This window comes from Magallana gigas, chromosome 1 (assembly GCF_963853765.1).
Source record: "Magallana gigas chromosome 1, xbMagGiga1.1, whole genome shotgun sequence".
NCBI lineage: Eukaryota > Metazoa > Mollusca > Bivalvia > Ostreida > Ostreidae > Magallana > Magallana gigas.
Window position 1 is genome coordinate 53,340,200 of NC_088853.1, and position 6,201 is coordinate 53,346,400.

A 6,201-nucleotide genomic window follows, 5' to 3' on the forward strand; every position below is an offset into this window, starting at 1 on the left:
CGAGGATCTAAATAAATTAAATATCATAACAGTCCATATAACCCCAAGTCGACTTTTATAAAATAGACTGGAGGAATTATGATATAGAAATGGACGTTATGATAATATGATGACAGATGAACAAGTTCCTCAAGTCATGCCCAGTGCAGGTGAATACGACCAGGCCTTGATGAACAGAGGGTCACTCAAAAGACTTCAAATTGCAAGAGCATTATCACATATCTAGAGTCCGAATCCTTCACTTATGATGCCATGCAAGATTTGTGTTTATGAGAATTTTGTTTATTTTTTATGAATAATAAAAACAATTACATGTACGAGGGTTGTTCGGAAATTATTGAGACAACTCCTCTTTCTTTCCTAATTGACGAATTTTGGTAAAAATTGGCATAGACACTGAAGTTACGCCAACAAATAATAAAACAAAGTGATAAAAAGAGGATATCTAATATTTTGTTTACGACGATAGATAAACAAGTCGGTGGTCGGGGAACCCGGCGCAGCCATGAACTCGGAGATTTAATAACTTAAACATCTACTTTATAAGTGTCCGTAGAATTACAGTTAATGATAAAAGAAATCAAATTAAATATGTTCATTTTGCTATTCTTTGCGATTAACTTCTGATTAAGTTTCACTGATGTTTGAGTTGAAATACGGATATGGTACACATATATTTACCAAACAATAGAAATCTGACAACGACTTTACATTGAATTTTGACGTCAAGGTGGCGCATTAAAAACCGTCAAACTGGTGGAAATCTCGGAAGAAGACCTTTTAAGGCCAAGCAATTGCTTAAAAACCAAGAGGCCCATGGGCCACATCGCTCACCTGAGGAACAATAGGCATGATAAAGTCAGCTTAATGGAGTCATAATACAAACAATCTGGACAATGTACAATAATACATGTAGATCCTGTATAAATAAAATCAATTTTTCCGCCTTGGAACTCGGATAGCCCTGATTGCTGCCAATATTTACAAGAGCAGACTTTAATCACCGTTCCTGCATATATATAGGGACTCAAAGTTACGAAGGGAGGGATGACCGCACACCTACGCAACTCAACAGGTACCAACGTTAACGCAAGCAGGGATGACTGCACACTTGCGCCAACAGCTCAACCTAACGCAAGCAGGGAGTGCCGCACACTTGTGCTAGAAAGGCCTGAACACCAGCATGGATGACCATACACTAGTGCTCCGCCGCAACCACCACCAATACAAGCAGGTATGACTGCACACTTGTATTTATGCGATACAGGGCAGGAATGACCGCACACTCTGTATCAAAGGTTAGAAAACACGAAGATTATATAGAGCTGGGATGTCCACACTTTCAATCTATCCGTACCTGTTCAAGTTTAACCCCAAACAGTCACTCATTGCAATGCCATAGACACTGTCCCTATATATGTGCCGGCCTAAAATAATTCATAGTATCTAAAAATTGGAAATCAAAAATAAACAAACTAATCCGGCCTAACCCAAAACTTCTTATGCAGAACAACTTATATACATTGAATATTTATATTATTGTATAAACATAATCATCACAATAATTGGTTAACAGTGGATGCATTAATTAAAATAATCAAGAATCAATAAATCAAGGGCAATAACTCAATACAGTAATACAAAAAGATTCTAATGACAAAAATAGCTGCCTGCTTCAATTTTATAGTCATATCACATGTTGAGTATTGCAGTTCTCAAAAAGATCCTTTACAACTGTTTATATATGGGATATTTAGCTACATCAAACTCTGAACCTTCTTGTAAGGCCGAAGAATTGTCCTGGAGCCAAAGTCTTAACAATTATAAAGAACCATCTTCCTGATTAGTTTCTGAGAAGAAGATTTTTAAAGATTTACTCTATATATTCCTATGTAAAACTTTAACACCCCCCCCCCCATGTGGCCTCACCCTACCCCCAGGGATCATGATTTTCAAAACTAAAACTAAAACTTCGACCCCCCATTGTGGTCCCATCCTAACCCAAGGGGTCATGATTTTCACAACTTTGAATTTACACTACCTGAGGATGCTTCCACACAAGTTTCAGCTCTCCTGGCTGATTAGTTTCTGAGAAGAAGATTTTTAAAGATTTACTCTATATATTCCTATGTAAAATTTCGACCCCCCATTGTGGCCCCACCCTACCCCCGGGGGTCATGATTTTCACAGCTTTGAATCTACACTACCTGAGGATGCTTCCACACAAGTTTCAGCTTTCCTGGCTGTTTAGTTTCTGAGAAGAAGATTTTTAAAGATTTACTCTATATATTCCTATGTAAAATTTCGACCCCCCCCCCCCATTGTGGCCCCACTCTAACCCCGGGGGGTCATGATTTTCACAACTTTGAATCTACACTACCTGAGGATGCTTCAACACAAGTTTCAGCTTTCCTGGCTGATTAGTTTCTGAGAAGAAGATTTTTAAAGTTTTACTCTATATATTCCTATGTAAAATTTCGACCCCCCATTGTGGCCCCACCCTACCCCCGGGGTTCATGAATTTCACAACTTTGAATCTACACTACCCGAGGATGCTACCACACAAGTTTCAGCTTTCCTGGTTGTTTAGTTTCTGAGGAGAAGATTTTTAAAGTTTTACTCTATATTTTTCTATGTAAAACTTCGACCCCCCCCCCCCCCCATTGTGGCCCAAACCTACCTCCAGGGGTCATGATTTTCACAACTTTGAATCTACACTACCTGAGGATGCTTTCACACAAGTTTCGGCTTTCCTGGCTGTTTAGTTTCTGAGAAGAAGATTTTTAAAGATTTACTCTATATATTCCTATGTAAAACTTCGACCCCCCATTGTGGCCCCATCCTACCTCTGGGGGTCATGAATTTCACAACTTTGAATCTACACTACCTGAGGATGCTTCCACACAAGTTTCAGCTTTCCTGGCTTTCTGGTTCTTGAGAAGAAGATTTTTGAAAATTTCTCGAAATTTTTCATTAATTTCTAATTATCTCCCCTTGAAAACGGGTGTGATCCTTAATTTTCACAACTTTGAATCCCCTTTGCCTAAGGATGATTTGTGCCAAGTTTAGTTGAAATTGGCTTAGTAGTTCTTGAGATGATGTTGAAAATGTGAAAAGTTTACGGACAGACAGACAGACGGACGACAGACAAAATGTGATCAGAATAGCTCACTTGAGCTTTCAGCTCAGGTGAGCTAAAAACAATACGATGACAAGACACGGTACAGAGCTTTAGTTCATCATATTTTTTTCACTGATTGTTTAACTAGAATTAGGCCAAAGGGATTAATTATCAAGTACTTTTGACACACTAACTGTTGTCAACAGTTCTAAAATATATAAAAAATAACTGCTGGAGACATTCGCAGTAATTAGACTTTCGGGAAAAATAACTCGATTTTCCCCCTGAAAATAACAAGAATGGCAGAAAATGTAAATGATGACATCTTGAAATGAAAACAAAAGATGATAAATAAAGAATAATTCTTATGTCCGTTCGTTTGTAAGGTGTTTAAAACGCAGGAGCAATAAGAAGAATAAGAATGCATGGGGTTGCATTGAGTGAAGTTTTCTGAATTTTACGTAAACAAATATTATTTGTGTAAAATATTCATTTCATAATGCATCATTCCCGGAAAAAAAAAATTGGTGCAGAGGATTGCAATGAAATATTATCACTGGTTTTTTAAGTTAATATTGTTGCATAAATTATTTATTTCATGACGTATTATTCCAAGTATGAAATAAACACACAGTAAACCAATCTAAATAAATTATAAAGTCTTCTGGGGACTGCATTAAGAGAATTCTCTGAATGATACTTGAACAAATATCATTGTGTAAAATATTCATTTTTATTGCACCATTTTCAGTATAAAATAAATATACAGTAAATCAATCTAATCAGATATTCAGGGGAGTGCAATTAGAGAATTCGCTGGACTTAAAGTAAAATACTGTGTTCTCTGTATAAAAATCGTAAATCAATCGCCAAAAAAAAACGCATATCGTGCCAAAGACTGTAAATAAAGAAATATCGAAAGTTTAAAACCAATTGATATGCTCCCTTTTTGTAAAATATTACTACCAATAATTAAAAGAATTCTTTAGGTTAATATTTTGGATTTCTTTTCTTTTTTTTAATTTGATGGTTCCTTATATAATGAATAAAGGTAGACAAATTATTAATAGCTTCGCGGTTTATAATGCGGAAACTGCCCAACCCAGTTTACTGATTCATACTAGTATAAAAGAATTTTGCAAATGTACCTGTAGTTATACGTCATTGAAATTTTTCAATTATGGAAGGTATATCGTTATTAGAACCATTTCATGGTGTTGAATTGTACTTTTTTTTTTTTAGTTTTTTTAGCTCTAAACTTTATCATTATTTGTTAATGCAATTATTTACGAAAACGGTTATGAAAATGTTTACATATAATAGTAGTAAAGGTTAACATCATTGAAACTTTACTTACTTGATTCTGGTGGTAATGCGATTTCCAACTAGCTAACAAAGTTATTTTATATCGTATAAATATAACCTGAAACAAAATGATGCCTTCTTCGTAATCACAGTTTTCTACTAAATTATTCAATGAATTTGTGATCCCCTTAAAGGAATTGTTATAGGGGGTAAAAAAGGGAAAAAAAGGTCAATAATTACCTTTAGTCTGTTTATTGTGTTGTATTTTCAAATTCGTACAAATAATTTAAGTTCAATTTAGAGAACAATGTTGTATATCTCATGAAATAATTCACCTATACTAGTATATTTTGTGTTTCACTAGGTTTTACATATTACTAGTACATGCATGCAATAATTTGTGATTTGAAGTTTTAGGGTTTGTTTTTTTTTTTGCTTAAATATCTATAATATAACATTTTCTCCAGAGAAAAGGAAGTCAATGAAAATGACATAAGGTAATAACTATAGTGGATGCTTGATCAAATAAATACATATACAAAGATGTATTGATTGCCTGACGTCAGGGGTTTTAAAGTTAAATTCTCCGAAACAGTGCAGACAATGGGATCAAGCAATATCATATTTCACAGAAAAGATTAACCGATGCATGTTTAAAGTGTCGGCATTTACATTCACAATTGATGAAAACGTTATATTGGATGTAATATAACAACATCAAGCAAGAGTTTTCAAGTAAAAGGGATGCTCACCATGCAGTGCACGTGTGTAATCCTGATTTAAAAATAGATCAGCATTCCACCATATTAGAACGGTGAAAAAGGGGGAGGGGGTCATCGCAACAAGTTGTGACATATTGCCTATTACGATTCAATGTAAGTAATACTTGGTGTTGGATTATCATTATTACAAGTGTGTCATCAGTCTGGATTAAAACAAATATATATTTATACAGCAGGAATGTTTACTGTAGGAACTAAATCACCAAAAACGGGTTGTGACCCGATTTCCGTTCAGTTGGGCGATTTCATTAATCTTGAAAAGGGGTTATAACTCGCGGGTCTTACTTAATGTACATTACTCCATTTAACAACTACTAATCAAGTGTGTTTAATTATTTGACAGATCTCTTCCAAAACATCCGATCCAAAGTATAATATACATGTATGTAGCTGTTACAAAACAAATGTCAAAAATTCATCTGACCCCCTCCCCATGGATCTCTGCCAATGGATGAGTTCATCAAGATCTCAGCCGTTGCGTGAATGGTAAAGCAGGACTTCGCGCCAAAATGTCTCATTCATAGTTTTTGCGCGCCGATTAGTGGACCAGTACGTTGGGATCATGCGAATACCACAGAGCACATCGTGCTTTGTAAATATCACAGGCACGTAGCATCGGGGGTTGGGTTGGGAGTGGGGGACTGCTTTCCCCCTCCCCTCTTTTTTTGCAGCAGGCACTTTTCTTAACTTTTATATAATAAATTGAAATATCATGGATTTGCCCCCCCCCCTTCACTTTTATAGAAGCATGTATTAAATAAAACTGCAAATAAGGAATTGAAGTTACAGTTAGGTTTCTTTTTCATGAATTTGAGAATTCACCCTTTTTTTAATTGCTTGTCAAGATGATTTTGATAAAGCTGCCTTACACACATTCAAAAAACAAAACGTGTTTGTGTACTCTTTCATATTTTATATGGTTGGAAATTTCAAAAAACGCCTTTCAGTTGATTTTACATCTTAATATAACAAATACAATTTTAAAATAAAAAT